Source organism: Trichechus manatus, unplaced genomic scaffold, assembly GCF_000243295.1.
Source record: "Trichechus manatus latirostris isolate Lorelei unplaced genomic scaffold, TriManLat1.0 scaffold00110, whole genome shotgun sequence".
In the NCBI taxonomy this organism is placed as follows: domain Eukaryota; kingdom Metazoa; phylum Chordata; class Mammalia; order Sirenia; family Trichechidae; genus Trichechus; species Trichechus manatus.
Window position 1 is genome coordinate 6,861,741 of NW_004444046.1, and position 21,362 is coordinate 6,883,102.

Genomic DNA, 21,362 nt, shown 5'->3' on the forward strand with positions numbered 1-21,362 from the left:
AATTTAAGTCATTTTTGACAAATGGCACATCTCCCTAGTTTTCTAGGAGCTGAGAAATGTGCTCATGAAGTGCACTGTCCTCTAACAACACACACCGCTCTTGTTCTTTGCAGGCTACACAGAGCTCAGCTTTGGCCCCTGTTAGCGAAGCACCTCTCACTTCTCTGTGCTTACCTCCTGTCATGGATTGAATTATGTTTCCCAAAAAATATGTGTATCAGTTTGGCTGGGCCATGATTCCCAATATTGTGTGGTTGTCCTCCATTTTGTGATTGTAATTTATGTTAAAGAGGATTAAGGTGGGATTGTAACACCCTTACTAAGGTCACATCCCTGATCCAATGTAAAGGGAGTTTCCGTGGGGTGTGGCCTACACCACCTTCTATCTTACAAGAGATAAAACAAAAAGGAAGCAAGCAGAGAGTGGGGGACCCCATACCACCAAGAAAGCAGTGCCAGGAGCAGAGCGGGTCGTTTGGACCCGGGGTCCCTGCGCAGAGAAGCTCCTAGTCTGGGGGAAGATAAATGAGAAGGCCAACAGAGAGAAAAAGCCTTCACCTGGAGCTGACACCCTGAATTTGGACTTTATCCTACTTTACTGTGAAAAAAATGAATTTCTCTTTGTTAAAGCCATCCACTCGTGGTATTTCGGTTACAGCAGCGCTAGATGACTAAGCCGCCTCTTCAAGGGAGATGAAACTCCAGATGTGGGCAGTAGAATAAAAAGGACAAGACTGGTTCTCTAGTATCCAGAGGGGTAAAGATGAAGGCATGGGAGAGAAATGGATCACTTACCTCTTGAGTGCCTGCTGTGTACCAGATCTCTGCTGGGCACTATCACAATCATTGTGTGTCTAAGAAGCTGGCTCACCCAGTTCCTTTTCCCCTTGCCTTTTCCTCAAACTCCTGACGACTTTTGACCTGTAGCAGACTATGGATATCCCCTAGAAAATAGCATCACCCAGGCAGAATTCTTAATTTTATGAAAAAATTGAGAGTCAGAGAGGCCAAGTAATCTCTCCAAAAATGCACAACTTGTTAGTGTTAGAGCTAGGACTAGAATCCAATCTGTTGACTCCCATTACAGCTGTGTGTGATTACACTGTTGCCTTTTTATTTGACTTGATATTATTTGCAGTAGGGAAATCAATTTAACCTTAGTTAACTCCTAGCCTTCAAGGGAGGTGAAGCTGCAAGCAGTTTGTTCAGGTATGCTGCCAGCCCCTGCCTGGGTCTCTCCTTTCGTTATCTCCCAGGATCATGCCATTTCCTAGCTATTTGCCCTCAGGACAGGAGCAGATTGCATATGAGTGTAAGACTTTATGTTTGCAACAAAGTAAGTCTGCCCTTGCCATGGCCTGTGTGGGAAATGAGGAATCAGGGAAAAATGGAATGCTGCCCTTGCCATCAGGGAGTTTATAGTCTTGTGGAAGACACAGTTTTAAGAAGTAAATCACACTCTAAGGAGATAATATTTACAATAGAGGTTTTAAACAAGTGCAGCAAGGAGCATGGAGATGGCTGGCAGTGAAGGGGTCCCCAGCATGCGTTGTTGTTTGCCAGGCATTTGTGGTGGAGCAGTTTGGTCTAGGAAGAGAGCCTGTGTCTGGCATTCTGTGAGCTGGAGATGGAGTTGTAATGGCTACTGCGTAGGGTCGTTGGGGCAAGAGAGAAATAAGGAGTGTCAAGAAACGAGAGTGGAAAGGTAGGTTGGAGCCAGTTTCTTAAGTCTTGTGGGCTATCCTAAGTCATTTAGACTTTATCTTGTGGGTAAATAAAAGCCCAAAGTTGATTTTAAGGCATGGGAGTGACAGGAGTTGGATTTCTGTCTTGGGAGGCAGACAGGGGATTTGGCTGGGATGATGGAGCCCTTGGATGCACCAAACTTCACCCTCCCTCATCAATGCCTAACAAGGGCCCTGGGCCTTCCACTTGGAGTACCTGGCATCAAGTGACATCCCCCACTCCCCAGCTGGCATCCAGTCACACCCGAGGGCTTCCCAGAAAAACCGGGGCCCCCAGTGAGTGCGGAATTACCAGTTTTCCTGTGAGAAAACACAGCTCCAGCACCACGGAGAAAAGTCCCTGACAAACTGTTGGGAAAGTGTCAGCAGGAGGGAGTCCCTGACATTTCAGAAAACCTTTTACCCTCTCATTATCCCTCCTGGTCCATGTCATTAATTTCCAGGCTGTCTCCATAGCAGAGTCCAAAGAACACCTTGGTATGTGTGTGGGCGTGTTATCTGGCAGGGGCATTTCCAGCCATAGGTATTTGTTGAGTTTGCTACCCAAGTAAACTCTGAGTGGTGGATGCTGCTGCTTTCCCCAAAGATTAAAAGTAATAACACCGCCTTTGTGTCTTTGTGGTCTGACTTCTCACAGGCTATTATGAGGATTGAGAAGGGGAAATTTATCCATATATTTTATATGTAAATGTTATTCTAAAAATATTCACTGAGAAAGAAAAAACACACTTTGATATATGCTTCAAGAGAACAACATTTCAATTCTTATGATCCAAGTGCCTAGCAGTAAGCAAAAAGAAATCAATTCATTTCAGATTAATTTTATTTACTACAAGCTTTCAGTAGTTATATTTAGAGGTTCACTAAAACGTATTTATATGCTTATTAAACTTTGCATAGAAAAAGGAAGTTCAAAATGAAATTCCTTCAAAATTTTCCCATCCTCCATTCCCCCTTCCCTCAACAAACACGTATCAACACTTGCTGTGTGCCACAGGTGGGGTTCCTCAACTTGCAGCCCCTCAACAAGTTATCAAGAGCCAAAATAAAGTTGACATGTGCTCATTGCCAATCCTTTTCATAAAAATAAAAAAAAAAAGGAACTCATACAATGTCTTAGTCATCTAGTGCTGCTGTAACAGAAATACCACAAGTGGATGTCTTTAAAGAAGAGAAGTTTATTCTCTCACAGTCCAGTAGGCTACAAGTCCAAATTCAGGGTATCAACTCCAGCAGAATGCTTTCTCTGTCAACTCTGGAGGAAGGTCCGTGTCATCAATCTTCCCTTGGTCTGGGAGCTTCTCTGCGCAGGAACCTCAGGTCCAAAGGACATGCTGTGCTCCCAGCACTGCTTCTTGGTGGTATGAGGTTCCCATGTGTCTCTGCTCACTTCTCTCTTTTATATCTCAAAAGAGATTGGCTTACGACACTATCCGATCTTGTATACCTCATCAGTATAACTGCCACTAATCCATCCTATGAGATCATAGTGATTGAATTTACAACACATAAGGAAATCACATCAGATTACAAAATGGTACACAATTTTACAATACTGGGAATCATGACCCAAGCTGACAGATATTTTGGGGGGACACAATTCAATCCATGACATACAGCAATGATCAAATTCATAAGACATTTTCTGATTTATCTCAATTAGGATATGAAATTTTTCTCCTAAAGGGAAGAACAGAAAATTAATCTCGAGGGAAATAGTGTGGACAACGAGGCGTTTGGTGTCTCTCCTCTGAAACTTGTCTGAGAGGGTGAGCCTGATGAGTGTTTCTGCAGGGTGGCTTGAAAGGTATTGCTGTTATCTGCTGAATCACACTTCTCACATCCTAGCCCCATCACTTGCTCCCCAGGGGGTGTCTGCCCTTTCAGTAGTGACCACACTTGCTCAGAACGATGAGATCACCACCTGCCTGAGTTTCAGGGATGGACACAGAGAGGCCTCCTCACATAGACAGGGTCCACCCTCAGGAAGTAGGGAGGCTACTCTTTCCCGTGTAATTAATCTAGCCCTTTGGACAAATAATGAATATGACTTGGAGGTTCTTGACAACTTTCTTTACAATTTCCATTGCTTCTAATGTCTTGTGAAAAGAGAACTTTTTATGTCTTTCTATATATAAAACTGTTGGGGAGGGTAGAAGGACTAACACGTGAAGCTTTAACAATAACAACCATTAACAAATCCAGTGAGAGTAAAAAAAACTAGTGGGAAACATAGGTCAGGAAATCTGGATTCTGGGTTCAGTTTTCATCTTCCTGTGTGACCTGAGGAGCATCAGCTGTCATTCTTCACAGGAATGTTGCATTAATCCGTAGGAACACGCATAGCTGATATTTGGTAGCAAATGCAGAATGGACTTGGGAAAAGGCAAGGTTGGAAAGAGGAGAGAATTAGGACATGGTCCAGTGTGCAAAAGAAGGGCATGTTCAATAAAAGGAACTGTCAACAAAAAACCAAAGGTACAAAGCCCAACACAGTTCTCTCCCAACATTATTCAGAACCGGAATAGGCAATCTTCTGCTGCTGGCTCAAAGCATGAAACGAAAATAAAGTCTTTATAGAAAGAAAAGAAATTTTTAAAGAATTTTCTTTTAAGTATGTATTAATCTTAAAATTATTCTTTTAAAAAATTATCCCACCAGGATGGCATAAGAGCATCTTTTTTTAAGCCATATTGACACTTGCCCACTCAAATACGTTGACTCTTCCATTTCAGCAGATTCATTAGGTGAGAAAGAGTGCCCCTTCAATGCCCACACTGGCCCACAGGGTGCCTTACTAAAGACACTTATGTGTGCTGGATTGTCTTCCCACGAAGCCCAGAGAAGTGATGAGCTTGTTTCCCTTCTTCCCTGTCTCAGAGCAACATGCATTACTGTCCTCACCTATGGCTGGTTCTGAGTAATGTCCACATGTCAAAGATGACAGTGACAAATGTTCCGATCAATAAACATTGATTGGACATCTTTTAGGTTTTAGGCATCACATTGGAGATACAAAGATAATTAAGACATGGGCAGTGCCTTGGTGAGGAGGAAGGCATGTAAACAAATTACGACAAGGCATCCTAAGTGCAATGTCATGAACACATGCATGTTGTGATGAGGGAGGAAGTGACTAACTCTGGGAAGGCTTCACAGGGGGACAGAAGATGGGGATGAGAGGAGTGGGGAGACTGGACAAAACATTTTAAAATTTATTAGGAAATGAGTTCCAATTCCATTTAACAAAAATACATATATACATGCATATACACAAACATACTTAACTGAGTAGACTCGAGAATGTATGAATTAGAGTTTGTAAAACCCCAAAAAAACATCACCGTCAAGTTGATTTCGACTCATAGCAACCCTCTTGGCGTAGTGGTTAAGAGCTTTGGCGTTCAAATCCACCAGGCACTCCTTGGAAACTCTATGGGGAGGCTCTATGCTGTCCTATAGGGTCGCTATCAGCTATGAGAGTTTGTAAGAAGTAAAAAAATAAAACAAAAGAGAGCAATAACCCAAAAATGATAAAGGCTGACATTTACTGAGCACATGCACTGTACCAGGTACCAGTTCCTAAGAGCTTTATTTATATTAACTCGTTTTATTCTCACAACAACCCCATGAGGTAGGTACTATTACTATCCTCATTTTACTTGTGAGGAAACTAAAGCATGGAAGATTAAAAAAAAACTTTCCCAAGATTGTATAGCTGTACATGATGGAGCTGGATTCAAAGCCAGGCAGGGAGGAGGAGGAAGTGATTAACTCCTCCGGGAAGTCCTCACAAAAGAGACAAAAGAAGGGTGGTGGTGTGCAGATTATACTGACTCTTGAATTCTTTATAGAAATTCTGTTTCAAAAATACGGAGGGCAGGGTTCCATGATCAAATCATTTAAACAGACCCTCTACTGCAAGATTTACTTTTATTTACTTTCATTACCACTTTGAGCATTTATATATTCATGTGTATGTATCTATAGAGATGTCTTACAATTATCTCACCCTAATGATGACATAGAGTGTGTTTTACTGTTACCATTCTACAGATCAGAAAATGGAGGTATGGAGAGATTAAGAAACTTGGAAATACTCTGGAATTAGATAGTGGTGATGGTTGCACAACACTGTAAATGTACTAAAAACCACTGAATTGTACACTTTAAAAGGGCACATTTTATGTGATGCAAATTATTTCTCAATAAAAAAAATCACCCTTCTAATAAGTGGTAACCTGGAGCCCTGATGGCACAGTGGTTAAGAGCTCGGCTACTAACCAAAAGGTCAACAGTTTGAATACACCAGTCACTTTTTGGAAACCTTATAGAGCAGTTCTATTCTGTCTGATGGGTCGCTATGAGTCAGAATTGAGTTGACAGCAACGGGTAATAAGTGGTAAAGCCTATGCCTGTGTATCCGGGGACACCCAGTAACGTAATAATTAGGAATGGTGAATGACAAAAAAGAAATGAAAGAACAGAAGATAACTAAGGGTTACCTAGCAGTAAAGTGGTGTGTTAAATCCTCTCATTTCCAAGAGGGAAAAAGGAAGTCAGTAGAAAGAGTAGAATATCTCTGTGACATGCCTCAAAGTGAGAAGTCGTGTAGTAAATGTGTTGAATGAATCCCAGATAGTTTTCTTCAAGGTAAAATTCAAAGGTGAAATCAATAAGTGAGCCCACTTGCATGATAGAATTGGTACTTGTCTGGGAATGAGCAAGTGACTCTTTGCAGGGTTTTAGATGCTGAATTTGATGTAAGCTTTAGGAGTGGGGAAATTTATGTTTTATTTTGTAAGATCCATCCAAATGGAAAAATGGAACTCTTGACTGTACTTCGTAGAAATCCTCTTGAGTAAACCAAGGATAAAATTCCACCAAATCCTTAGAAATGAAATGTTGCTAGTTCAAATGGGACAGCATGGGTACATTTTTAAAAAGAGATTTCACCATTAGTAACTTCCGTTTGTTGAAAGTTTAGCAATTAAGAGCACTGACTTTGGGGGCAGATATACCTAGGAGTCAGTCACACCTTTAGTTCTTGTAGGTGCATAGTTTGAGGCAATTTACTCTCTCCTCATCTGTAAAATGGAGACGTAAAAACAGACCTCTCAAAGATTGGAGGATTTAATGAGATCACACAAAAATTAGGTATTCTTATAATTACTGCACTATCTATTGTTGTGAGAGCAGAGAGGAGAAAAGGTTGTCTCTTCCTTGGAGGAGAAAGAATCAGAGATGAGTTCACAAGAGAAAGATATTTAAGATGCCCATTAAGGTGACTACAAACAAAATTTTTTTTAATTAAATAGAACAGAAAATAAGTATTTGCAAGAGCGTGGAGAAATCAGAACTCTCATACGTTGCTAATGAGAATGTAAAATAGCGCAGCTGCTGTGGAAAATGGTTTGGCAGCTACTCAAAACTTGAATATAGGGTTACTAATGACCCAACCAAACCCTGGTGGTCTAGTGGTTAAGTGCTATGGCTGCTAACCAAAAGGTCAGCAGTTCGAATCCAGCAGGTGCTCCCTGGAAACTCTGTTGTACAGGGTCATTATGAGTTGGAATCGACCTGATGGCAACGGGTTAATGACCCAAGGATTCCACGCTTAGGTATACACCCAAAAGAAATGAAAACATACGCCCCCCAAAAACTTATACACAAATGTTCATAGCAGCATTCTTCATAATACTCAAAAAGTGGAACCTGAATGTCCATTAACTGATGAATAAATAAACAAAAGGTGACATATCCATAGCATGCAATATTATTCAGCCATAAAAATGAAGTACTGATACATGCTACAATGTGGATGAACCTCTTAAGCATTATACTGAGTGAAACAAATCAGTCACAAAAGGCCACAGATAGTATGATTCCATTTATGCAAAAAGTCAAGAATGGGCAAATTCATGGAGACAGGAAGTGGATTAGTGGTTGCCAAGGGCTCAGAGGAGGGTGGAAAGGGAGTGACTGCTAAAAGGTACAGGGTTTTTTTGAGGGGTGGTGGAAATGCTCTGGAATTAGACAGTGGTGATAGTTGCACAACATTGTAAATGTACTAAAAACCACTGAATTGTACACTTTAAAAGGGTAAATTTTATGTAATGTAAATTATTTCTCAACTGAAAAAAAATTTTTAAGGTAAGCCTTCAGAGGCAAGTATGGATAGGTCAGGCAAAGTGGCAACCAGAAGAACCCATCCCAGGAGGAGAAACTGAGTTGAGATCTGGATTAATGGTAGAGAGGCAAACGGGGCAGGCAAGAAAGTAGCAGGAAATCTCACAGCTAGCACTCTCCCATGAAGGGAAAGAGCCAAACTAGCCCGCTCCACGTGTGGGAAAGCACTTGGAGCCTCTCGGAAGAAGAGCCTTATATTGATTCCAGACATTGTTATTACCGCACGCAGGGAGAATGAAGAAAGGAAAGGAAACCAAGGTATTGACAGAAAAACCAGCTTCTACTTTCTCAAATGGCTTAGATGTCACTATGAAGCAACCACAAGACTTCCCCCGTTGTCACATGCTGACTCATTCTCCCCCAAGCCAAGGCTGTTTATTTAATGTCTAGTCTCATTAAAATTGATGAGATTTTGTTTTAGAATCCGGGGCAGTGCTAACGTAAATGCTTGTTTGATTGTCCATGGTTGTGCAGAACGAAGGAAGTTCATGCTCTGCACAAGAAAAGCAATGTGTCATGTCGTATTGCCAAAAGGTTGCATCATATCTAAACTTTCCGGAAGGCTAGATGGACGAGAGGTCATCTATGTTTATTTTGTGAAGTTTGGCCTACCAGGAAATGTGTGGGTACAAGAGATATTTTGGGCCCAGGAGACTCTCACTTTAGACGCTTAATCCGGCAACATGTGCTATAAACTTCAGTCTCTAACTAAATCTTCTAAAAGAGTGGCAAGTTGTAAAGTATGTGAGGTTTTTGGTTGCACTAACAGAGCCACGTATAAAACCCTGTTGCCAAACAGAGACTAGAACCAGATGCCAAAGACTGAAAACACACACCAGATATTGACTTTCTCTATAAAATACTCATTACAGCCTAATCCAGTCATAGTCATTTCTAGAAGAACTGCATAATAACTCACAAATCCATATTAATTAAGGTTGTAAATTGACCCTGAAGAAAGATTTTTAAACAAGATTTTTCATGTCAGTTTTCTTTAAGAATATAATGGAATTATTTCAACAAGGGGAAAAAAACGTTTTAAGGAAGTAATTTTTAGCATACAGTTTAACAGATGTGATAATTAATGACCCACCAGCAACCCTACGCCAGCCCTCTGATGGACATTTTATTTGTGGTATTCACATCATCCATCATCTGGTAGATAACAATGCCACTTCCCTAGAAGATACTGTCCTTCCCTCCCCTTTTCATATAGCTCTGTTGAGGTTACCAAGGAAAATATTATCCCATACCCTACACACACACCCACCCCCTCCTACCCACATGACACCACAAGGCGTGGAAGAAACCCAATAATAGGAGATAATAAAACTAACACAGAGAAACAGGCATTGCCAAGAAATGGAGACAGGGACCAGCTCCACCCCTGGACTTCCTGGGAGTAAGCCGGTAAATCTCTCCCTTGGTTTAAACTATTTGAGTTGAACTTCTATCACTTGGAACCAAAAGAATCCCAGCTAACACTAAATCCCAGGATTTTTCTCTCCCTGAGAAATTGCAGGGTGCGCCAGCCTGGAGTAGTGCAATGGGGAGGACTGTCTATGTGACTGAAATAGTGTCTATTGACTGTCACCTCCTGGAGCACAGCCCCATTTCCATAAACTGCATGTGAATGGTGCCCCACAGAGTTATGCAAGGTGATGTAAGGAGGGAATCATAAATTCCCTTGCTGTACCCATCAGTTCCAATAATTGCTCCCAGACTAAGTGCAGCTCAGGGTTGGGTAAACCTGCTTCATCTAGAACTTCCTGCCTAGCACTGCTGTTCCTGCCACCACTACTCCCATTGACTCTAAGAGGAATGTTCCTCCATCAGTCTCCTTTCCCTGGAACCTCACAATGCAAGTACCACCTTCTACATGGAGAATCTTTCACCACAGGTGGAGTAAGTCTACTTTTCACTGCAGATGGGGGCCACTTCTTTCTTCCCAATTCTTGGCCTCAGAATTCTGGTCCCCAGAAAACCTTGTATTGCCCACTTTCCTAAAGGCTATAGGTCGACTTCTCAAAACTCAACCTTAAGTCCAATGTCCTTCAATCTTTTCCATTTATCTGAGGCAGTTTCTTCTCCTGACCTGCCCTCTCCTTTCACAATGGATTTGGAAATCCATCCTTTCTCCTCTGATTCTAATATAATAGTAACTAAGAAAATGTACCGTGTCTGTTAAAAAATATCTTAAGTCTTAGAAGTAGTATTTATCAAAACTAGAGACTTTCTTTACTTGTGGGAATTTGCAGTCAGCCAAGGTCTAGATTATTTCCTTACCAGCTGCAGATGAGCTTTAAGATTCAACTGAACACACTTCCAAAAGTCCTGATAATTTACCAACAAAAGAGGAAAGGGGCTCTATCCCTTAAAAATACTCTAGATAAGAAAATACAAGACAAGCTTCAAATATCTGACAAGAAAGAAAAAGACAATAAAATTAAAAAATGAACCATGACAAACAGCAACAAAAACCAACCTACACACCGTGTCAAGGTCTGTAAAGAAAGAGTCATCCCTTAAAAATGCCCAATGACAGTGCAAAAGGAAGTAAATTGATCTGTGGAAAATCAGCCCAGGTCTTGTGTTAAGATTCTGGGGGGGACCAGACTGGAAACTCTCTTCACAGCATCTTAAAACCTCTGTCTCCATCTGCTCTGCATCAGTCATTTGTGGAGTCAGATCAATTCTATTTCCACAGTAGTTGTGCATTCATTTAACATATGTTTATTGAGCCCCTACTGTGTGCCAGGAATCATTGCAGGCACCAGGAATGCAGCAAAGAAGGGGAAAGACATGATCTCTGCTCTTGTGGAGTTTATACCCCAGTATGGGAGAAAGACTATAAACATGTGAACACAAGAACTAGGTAATTTCAAATTGCAACAGGTGCCACAAAGACAGTAAAACAAGAGGTTCTGATAGCTTGAATCCAAACTTTTTAAAATTCCCGTAGCTACTGTACTGCATATGATCCTCATTCTTCTTAGCTGGATGACTATAATCACTTTCTCCTGCCTTTCCCATCAGATCCAAGGTCCTCAGCACTTATGATGCATAGCTGGTCATGTTTTTTCTCAGCTCAAAAATCTCAAAATGTGCCACTGTGCCACCAGTGAAATACTAATCCTTAGCCTACCACTGAAGACACTTGCGTTAGGATCCCAAGTGACCCTTCCAGGCTCATCTCCCACCACACCCCTTGTGCACTCTGTGTTTCAGGCAAACTGGACAACTCATGGAGCCTACATACATGCCCCTCAAATTCTATTCGGCCCTGTGCAGCTCATCTCAGAGGTTATCTCCCCATGGAGTCCCTCTTGATGCTCTACTTCCTATGTCCCTGGTATGGGTTGAATTGTGTCTCCCAAAAAGATATGGTGAATTCCTAACCCTTGCTACCTGTGACCTTATTTGGAAATAGGGTCATTGCAGATGTAATTATTTAAAGTAAAATGAGGCCATGCTGGAGTAGGGTGGGCCCTTAATCCAACATGACTGATGTCCTTATAAGAAAAAGAAGAAGAGACACAGACACTCAGGGAGAACCCCACGTGAACATGGAGGCAGGGCTTGGGGTGACGCGGCTACAAGCCAAGGAATGCCAAAGAAAGGCATGGAACAGATTCAACCTCAGAGTCCTCAGAAGGAACCAACACTGCCAACACCCTGATTTCAGGCTTCTAGCTTCCAGAACAATGAAACAATAAATTTCTGTTGTTGTAAGCCACCCAGTTTATGTACTTTGTTATGGCAGCTCTAAGAAACTAATATACTCCTCCCCCAATACAAAAATAACCTCTCCTTCTTTGATCCCCAAAAGGGTCTTACCTTACACTACCTCGTTTTAGAGTTACTGCTGCCCTTGTCTAACTGCCCCTGAGAGCAGAGATGGTGGCTCCATAATTTCTGGATCCCAGTGCTGTCACTGTGCTTGGTAAACAGTCTCTGCTAAGTAAATATTTATTATGAAATATTCTAGAATAAATTGACTGCCTAACTTTTGATGATATGAATTATTCCACATGGCTGCACCTAAAGTCTCTCTAGATTGAGGTTAAGTGGTGACAATGCTTATTCTTAGTGTCAAAAATACTTTCATTGGAATGGCAGCTCAAACTCGGAAAAGAAGAGGAGCTAAAATTATTGCTTACCTGCTATGTTTCAGACAGTGTGCTAGACACTTCACATACATCATCTCGTCCAAGCAAGGAGACTACCCACATGGTGAGAAACAGGCATCTCTGTGTATACATTTATCTTTCAAAGTTCAGGGCAATTTCATCTAACAAATTATGTATGTACTTGTTTACTTGTTATTTTTTGTATATTGTCCGTCTTCCCCCATTTTCTTCCCCAACTAAAGCAGTTTTTTTCCCTTTCTTTCTTTTTCCCCTCCACCGTATTCCCAGCACCTAGAATACCACAGTAGGTATTCAAAAAATATCTAATGAATCAGATGATTTTGCCTTTAATATTTTCTTTTCTTATCTCTGCAAATTCTGTCCTAGCAGGTCTTGTAGTTGATGCCTCAAAACAAAATGACCATTTTAAACATTTGCATGTGAAAATCACGCTCTTCTCTGCTATAAATAAAACTCAGCATTTCTCCCAAGTGACCCAGCTTCACAGGTGTGCATCCTGAGAACCAGAAACATCTGGGTGAAGAGGGAGAAAAGGATCTGAAGAGGGAGAAAAGGATCCTGCACCGTTCCAACACCACAAAATGCATTTTTAAAGACAAAATGAGAGAAAGCTTCAGGAATAGCCAAAGCCTTTTGCAAAAAGAACTCCCTTGTGGAATGATGGAAAAGTTTGGAACAGAGGTTTCCCTGGGGCCGAAGTGTTACTGGCCTCAAGGATCGTCTGAACCGACAACACGGCTAGAATATGTTTCCAAGCTCAGTGCCTGCCAAGTCCAAGATTTCTCCTCCCCAGTTCTGAAGACAAACTAGATAGAAGTTAAATCTGTTGGAAATCCGAGGTGCAAGGGAAAGTACATGTGGCTACAATGAAGAAAAGGAGTTGTTTCTGTTTGTTTTCTTTATATTAGGCTGTTCTTTAGTTGGCGTTCCTCAGATTCTTGCATGGTAGTGCTAGGTAACTGATGTGTGGGTGCTACTAGCAACTGTACACTTTTTATTTTTTAATAAATACAAGTGAGGGACATTGTTATTAGGAAGTATATTGATTTTCTTTCTTGTTTTGTTTTTGAACTTGAAGGACAAAGTAAGAAGCCTGCTTTTTGTTTGTTTTTGGCTTTCTATTTTTTTCACGTTATCCATTTAATTAAAAATAGAAAATTCTAAACAATGAATATTTCTTAAACTTCAGCCCATAAAACAGCAGCATTTTTTTAGAGTATTTTCTCTTCTTTTACTGCTCTTCCACCTGTATTGTAAAAGGAAAACCTGACAACAATTATTTCTCCTGTCCTGGCCCATCCTTTGTTTTTAATATCATCTTTGAAATGGCAACACCAAGGTCAGCAGTGACTTCTCTAAGTGACAGATGCTTTTCCCTTGCCAAGGGAGATAAAGGGTAAGGATAAAGGAACATCTGGCGTTTTGGACCCAACACACGATGGAAGGAGGAAAATATCTTTGATTCTTTACCCCCTTTGAATTCATCTCTTATCTCTTTACTACTTCTCTAAGCTAAAGTTCAGATGCAACTAATATTTATAATCCCCATCATATGTCATTCATATCATACAGATTAATAGAGTCATTCATTCTTTCATTTAATAGGAATTTATTGAGCTCCTAATACACACCATGCACTCTTTTAGATTCTAGGATTAAAACCACAAAGACCTTTAGGGACTCTTCCCTAAAGCTTCTTAAAGTCTAGGGATGGATGGACAACTAAAGGGAGTAACATCTAACACAAGAGCCTTGATGACTCGGTGGTTAAAGCACTCATCTGCTAGATTGGCAGTTCGAACCCACCAGACGCTCTGTGAGAGAAAGACGTGGCAGTCTGCTTCTGTAAAGATTACAACCTTGGAAACCCTATGGAGCAGTTATACTCTGTCCTATAGGGTCGCTATGAGACAGAATTGAGTCAACAGTAACTTTTTTTTTTTTTAATCACCTAACTTCACTGCTAGAAGGCCATAGAAGGCGCTGTGGAAGAAGCAATGACTAGGAGTTAACCCAGGAAGGGGGAGAGACCAGAGTAAAAGTGCAAAAGAGGCAGGACACAGGGAAATGGTGCTGCAGCGGAAACACCAAGTTGAAGAGTGAGCCAGGTTTCGGAAGTGGAAGAAAGGTTCAGAGAGAAGGGGAGGAGCAACCATTATAGAACCAAATAGTTCAGTGTAGTTTAAAGATAAATTGGGGGCAAGGGTGGTAAGCCACAGGCTGAAAGAGACCAGACTTTGAAAAAGCTTTATGTTCTAAAGACATTAGGAAGTCAATGAAGAATTTTAAGTATAGGTGAAGGAAGATCAGATTGGAGACTCAGAAAGATCCCTGTGGGTTCAGTGTGAAGACTATAAACCAAGAGATCTGTTGAGAGGCTGTGATGTAATCCAAACAGAAAAAATAACCTAAACTCAGCTGGTGACAGTGCCAATAGGGACAAGCCCTCAGAGCTGAGAAATGTTTGGGAAAGGTAGAATCTTCAGGATTTGGTTACTAATTGGACGCAGGAGGGTCAGGGAGAAGGAAGAGTCAATGAAGATGCCCATGAGAAGGAGCAGGTTTTAGAGGGGAAGTGAAGAGAACTCACTTGTGGCTCTGTTGAGTGGAGATGTCTGAGGGACAACCAGGAGCCAGTTTGAAATATAGATTTGAAGCTCAGGAGAGCCTTCTGAGCCACTGACATGGTTTTAAGGGTCATCAAAACCAAACCAGTTGCCATGGAGTCTATACCGAATCATGATGACCCCATATGTGTCAGAGTAGAACTGTGATCCATAGGGTTTTCAGTGGCTGATTTTTTGGAAATAGATCCCCAGGCCTTTCTTCTGAGGTGCCTTTGGGTGGACTCGAACCTCCGACCTTTTTGTTAGCAGCTGAGCATTAACTATTAATGCTACCCAGGGATTCAAGGGTCACCAACACATACATATTCATTATAGCCATCTATAAGAATGAATAAGATCACCTAGGGTGAGTACGCAATGGAAGAAGAGAAGGTGGTGAAGGTCATGGACTTGAGGACACTGAGTTATACAGAAAGGCAAAGGAAACGTTATCAAAAAGGAGACTGAGAAGGAGCAGCCAGAGAGGAAGAAGGGAAACTAGGAGCATGTGGTTTAACAGAAGACAAAAGACAGGAGCATTCCAAGCACAGAAGCGTTGGGGGAAGAGTGTTAGACACTGAGACGTCAAGCCAGATGAGAGATGAGCCAGGGCTGGATTAACCAGCAAGCAAGCTATGCACAGGCCCAATGGTGTCTTCCTACCAATCTGAAATGCAAAATTTCACCTGTCCCCCACCATGCCAAAGATGTAGTGAAACCCATGTGAAATTGCTCACCACAGATTAGCAAGTAAATACAATTGAGCCCCTGCCTACCTTGCTCAATGCAAACCGGTGCATACCGTTCTACCGTGCTACTGGTTAATCCGCCCTGCGATGAGACCCGTTCATTAGATTCAGCAGTAGGGGGGCGATTTGTGACCTTGGTGAGAGCAGTTTCTGAGAAGAGGTGTGGGCAGAAGCAGATTGCAGTAAGTCGAGAGGGAAGGGAGGTGAGAAAGCTGCAGAGAATGTGAACAGTTATTTCAAGAACTTGGACTGTGAGGGGGAGGAGAGGGATAGGAGAACAAGGCGAGAGCGAGGCGGGGTGGAATGGACGGAGGATTTCTGTTTTTAAAAGTGAAAAACACTTAAGGACTTTTAAACGGGAAGGATTCAGTGAAAATGTCAAGTAGGAAAATGTAGGTGAGAGGAGATGATTATTGAAGAGAAGTGCCTGAGGCAGTTCAAGGTTATGAGAGTTTAGGCACAGGTAAGGTCCTTGGGGAAGGTGGGCACAATTATCACAGGGATAGGAACAGGTAAAGTGGTGGGTGAGGTGGCAGGAAACTGAGGGCCCTATCATCTGTGGCTACTATTTTTTTGTGAAGTAGCAGGCAAGGTCATCTGAGGATAAGGAGTGAGGTAGAAGTGTGAAGGAGTGAAGGAGTAGGCTTAAGGCAAATAGAGGAGATGGCTCATAAGAGATGCTGTGGGGATGGCAGGAAGAGAGCTGAGCAGGGAAACGGGAGTTCCAGGGCAATGTTGATGTCCTCGTTGATGTTGCAAACCATGAATTTGGAGTACGCCCATCTGGAAAGTTGAGTGATTTACTCCAGGAGTGCTCCCCAGCCCAGGAGCATGAAGAAGGTAGACAACTGTGGGTGGAAGGGTTTTGCCTGAAAGTTGTGATGGAAAGACAACTTGAGCATGTTGCAGGAGTGAGCCAGGTTTAGGAAGGGAACCAGGCTTCAAGGAAACAGAGGAAGAGTTCAGAGAGAAGTGGAGGGTGGAGGCAATCACCTTCCAAAAGGAAAATGGAAACAAACATTGTGAGGAGAGAAGCAGTGGAAGTTTGGGTCAGGGGAAAGGACACTCGGAACAGAGGAGTGAAATGGGAGAAAATAGATGTCCCAAGAGAGTAATGCCTTGGCCAGTGACCAAGACAAGACAGGCAGAAGGCTTAGCTGGCAACCCAGGGTCTCCTGAAAATAAACCCCAGCAGTCCTCTTGTAGCTCAGAAAAGCTCAGGCCCCTGTGAACGAGTAAAGCCAGGCTTGCATCAATTGTCCTGTTAAAGGAATCCTGGCCCAACTGCATAGTTCTGCAGGGATTCCCTGGTTCCTGCAGCTCTCCTGCTGGAAACAGCAGCAGCCTCTAGTGACTGAGACATTTGATTTCTATGGAAGGAGTGCAGTCTCTGAAGGCTTGACAGGGGCTGGTTCAAGGACGGTGGTTCAAGGGCGCCTCATTTTCTTTATCTTATTTAGTGCTTGCCTTGTACAGTAAGAAGTATTATTTCCCAGTCATAGACAAGGCTCAGAAGAATTTAATATCTTGCCTTAGACCCTTGGCTAGCAAATCAGTAGAAGCCAGACTAAGTAGATTTTCTGACTCCAAGTTTAGTACTCTTTCTTTATACCAAAACTAGCTCCTCAATATCATGATACTGTTAATATCAAGATGGTCAATCCCCTAGTTACTTCAAGGCTTATGAAGAGATGCTAGTGCAAGTTGTAATATATTTGAAAATAATAAACAAATACATTTTTCATTCAAATTAATTCCCAAAGCCCAGTCTTCCCACTCGTCTACCAAATACATGGTCAACAAGAGGTGAATACTGTCCATCTAGCTGGGCATTTGAAAATGTTAGAGACACTTTTGATTGCCACAGTGACTGTGGAGTGCTGTTAACATTTAGTGGGTGCAGTTATGGGATATCAAATGTCCAACAATGCCCAGGACAATCCTATCCAACAAAGAATTGTCCCATCCCAAATATCAACACCGTTCTCATTGAGAAACACTGATAGGACAATGTGGTAATCGTCTCCTAGCATTCACACTTGGGTATAGTTCCCTCCCACACTGTACCAGGGTTGTCTCTGTGACTGATAGAATATGGCAGAAGTCATGGCATGTTACTTCTGAGATTGAGTTATAAAAGATTGCAGCTCTGTCTAGGTTGCTGTCTCTCTCTTAGATTACGCAATCTAGGGGAAGCCCTTTGAAAAGGCCCACATGATGAGAACTGACACTTCCTGCCAGCAGTCACGGGAGTGAGCTTGGAAATAGATTTTCCGGTCCTAGTCAAGCCTTGATTTAGGAAATAATATTGGAGTTATTATTCCCTCTCCTTGAGCATAGATAATGTGACCCACCTGGAGCTGGACTCACAAGGATTCACAAGGACACATCATCTGGGCCCTGAGGTGTAAAGACAATAGCTAAAATAATCTTGGAAAATATCTTTTAGGGAAACTTTCACATAAAGCCAATCAAACACAACACAAAAGACTTTCCACTCTTATCTTTTTCTGTTAGCATTTAGTGAATAGAAATTTGTTGGACCAACGAAGACCCTCCTGATTCTCATTACTGAAACCTGTACCAATGATTGTTAAGAAAGATGATTCAAAATGTAGGATCACAGTTTATAGCCAATCTGAAAAGGCTAAGCTTTCAATGGTTTTGCCCATTTGTAATGTTAATATATACTGATGACTCTGTAATGGTCTTTGGACTCGGGCAGACATGGCTATGGAAACATGCTTGTCCATTTTCGCATTCTTGCCTATTCTGTAATATTCTTTGGACTTGGGCAGACATGGCTCTAGCAGTATGCTTGTCTATTTCCCACTTCTGCCCTTTTGAATACATGCCAAACAAAACTTTCTTTTTGCTTTACTAGACTTTGTGATGTTCTTCTGCTACAACAACCTTCAGAGATTGCAGCCCCCATTGACAGCCGGACTACAACCTTATGAGAGACCCTGAGCTGGAACCACCCAGGTATACTACTCCTGGCTTCGTGGCCCTTAGAAATGGTAAGATTGTGTTTGCTGTTTTAAGCTCCTAAATTTTAGGACAATTTCTTATGCAGTCATAGATAACTAATACAAACAAAAGTCATGGCTCAGTTTAGACTAGCAAATCTCTCTACCTATCCCCCTATTTATTTATTTATCTATCCTTAGTTCATAGCAAGACTAGTCTTGGAATACAGGCCCAGTAGATTCAACCCATAGAGCTTTAATGTGAGCCATGGGAATGATAACTCAGCATATGACGTACAGTAAGTTCATGCCTACCTAAAGAGAAAGAGGAAGTAGGAACTCTGTCTTAGTCATCTAGTACTGCTATAACAGAAATACCACAAGTGGATGGCTTTAATAAAGAGAAATTTATTTTTGTACAGTCTAGTAGGCTAGACATCCAAATTCAGGGCATCAGCTCCAGGGGAAGCCTTCTCTCTCTATTCGCTAGGGAGGAAGGTCCCTGTCTTCAATCTTCCCCTGGACTAGGAGCTTCTCCACACAGGGACCCTGGGTCCAGAGGACACAATCTGCTCCCGGCACTGCTTTCTTGGTAGTATGATGTCCCCAACTCTCTGCTTTCTTCCCTTTCCTTTTATCTCTTGTAGGATAAAAGGTGATGCAGGCCACACCCCAGGGAAACTCCTTTTACATTGGATCAGGGATATGACCTTAGTAAAGGCGTTATATTCCCACCCTAATCTTCTTTAACATAAAATTACAATCACAAAACAGAGGACAACCACACAATACTGGGAATCATGGCCCAGCCAAATTGATACACACATTTTTTGGGGGATCACAATTCAATCCATAACAAGCTCTATGGGGAGGAGATGAGAAGATAATAAAGGAGAATGATTGAGACAAGAAGAATCATCCTGGAAGCTGAGGGTCTATTTTAATCTGATGGCTCACGGACAGCTCAAGGACCAGCACCACCTGTCCTCCTCCCACCTCCAGGGACCTTAAGATTGAATCTATTCCAGATGCAATGTTGGCTAGAAGAACTTGGGAGGGAAGGTACCTAGAAACACTGACTGTTTACCAAAAATACATGAATTAACCCAAAAAGTCTATTTTAAACTAGAAAGTATTAAGATCCCTGTGTGGCACAAATGATCTGCTCTTGTTTGTGCTACCCAGGGATCTTAATACCTAAAGGCTGGCAATTTGAACCCACCCAGGGGTGCCACTGCTATTCATAAGGTTTTCACTGGTTAATTCTTTTCAGAAGTAGACCCCCAGGTCCTTCTTCCTAGTCTGTCTTAGTATGGAAGCTCAGCTGAAACCTGTCCTCCATGGGTGACTCTGCTGGTATCTGAGTACCGGTGGCATATCTTCCAGCATCACAGCAACACGCAAGCCCCCACAGTATGACAAACTGACAGACACGTGAAGACCAGTCAGTACGACTATTAGTCAAATTTACACACCAACCACTGAGTCCAAAGATGAAGACGTTGAAGATTTTTACCAACTTCTTCAGTCTGAAATTGACTGAACATACAATCAGGATGCATTGATAATTACTGGTAATTGGAATGCGAAAGTTGGAAACAAAGAAGGATCGGTAGTTGTAAAATAATGGTCTTGGTGGTAGAAATGATGCAGGAGATCACATGATAGAATTTTACAAGACCAATGACTGCTTCATTGCAAATACCTTTTCTCAACAACATAAATGGCGACTATACACATGGACTTCACCAGATGGAATACACAGGAATCAAATCAACTACATCTGTGGAAACTGACGATGGTAAAACCTCAACATCATCACTCAGAGCAAGGCCAGGGGCTGACTGCAGAACAGACCATCAATTGCTCATATGCAAGTTCAAGCTGAAACTGAAGAAAGTTAGCACAAGTCCATGAGATCCAAAGTACAACCTTGAGTATATGCCACCCAAATTTAGAGACCATCTCAAGAATAGACTTGAAGCGTTGAACACCACTGACTGAAGACCAGACGAGTTGTGGAATGACACCAAGGACATCATTCGTGAAGAAAACAAGAGGTCATTAAAAAGAAAGGAAAGAAAGAAAAGACCAAGATGGATGTCAGAAGAGACTCTGAAACTTAGTCTTGAATGTCAAGTAGCTAAAGCAAAAGGAAGAAATGATAAAGTAAAAGAACTGAACAGAAGACTTCAAAGGGTGGCTCGAGAAGACAAAGTAAAGTACTATAATGACACGCACAAAGAGCTGGAGACAGAAAACCAAAAGGGAAGAACACGCTTGGCATTCCTCAAGCTGAAGGAACTGAAGAAAAAAATTCAAGCCTCGAGCTGCAATAGTGAAGGTATTTCTATGGGGGGAAATACTAAACGATGTAGGAAGCAACAAAAGAAAATGGAAGGAATACACAGAGTCATTATACCAAAAAGAATTGGTCGACATTTGACCATTTCAAGAGGTAGCATATGATCAGGAACCGATGGCACTGAAGGAAGAAGTCCAAGCTGCACTGAAGGCATTGGTGAAAAACAAGCCTCCAGGAATTGACAGAATATCAACTGAGATGTCTCAACAAACGGATGCTGTGCTGGAAGTGCTCACTGGTCTATGCCAAGAAATTTGCAAGACAGCTATCTGGCCAACCGACTGGAAGAGATCCATATTTACGCCTATTCCCAAGAAAGGTGATCCAACAGAATGTGAAAATTATCAAACAATATCATTAATATCACACGCACGTAAAATTTTGCTAAAGATCATTCGAAAGCGGCTACAGCAGTATGTTGACAGGGAACTGCCAGAAACTCAGACCGGATTCAGAAGAGGACTTGGAACCAGGGATACCATTGCTGATGTCAGATGGATCCTGGCTGAAAGCAGAGAATACCAGAAAGATGTTGTCTTAGTCATCTAGTGCTGCCATAACAGAAATACCACAAGTGGATAGTTTTAA

General features: G+C 41.9%; 1 long non-coding RNA gene across 2 annotated transcripts in view; it reads left to right on the forward strand.

Moving 5' to 3' along the window:
• The window catches only part of LOC111821845 (uncharacterized), a 44,309-nt gene that overhangs the window by 14,691 nt on the left and 8,256 nt on the right, over window positions 1-21,362 (forward strand). For both annotated transcript variants that reach the window (XR_002825185.1, XR_002825186.1), the window contains exon 2: window positions 18,325-18,460. This is a non-coding gene — a long non-coding RNA (uncharacterized LOC111821845). The remainder of the gene's footprint in view (window positions 1-18,324; window positions 18,461-21,362) is intronic.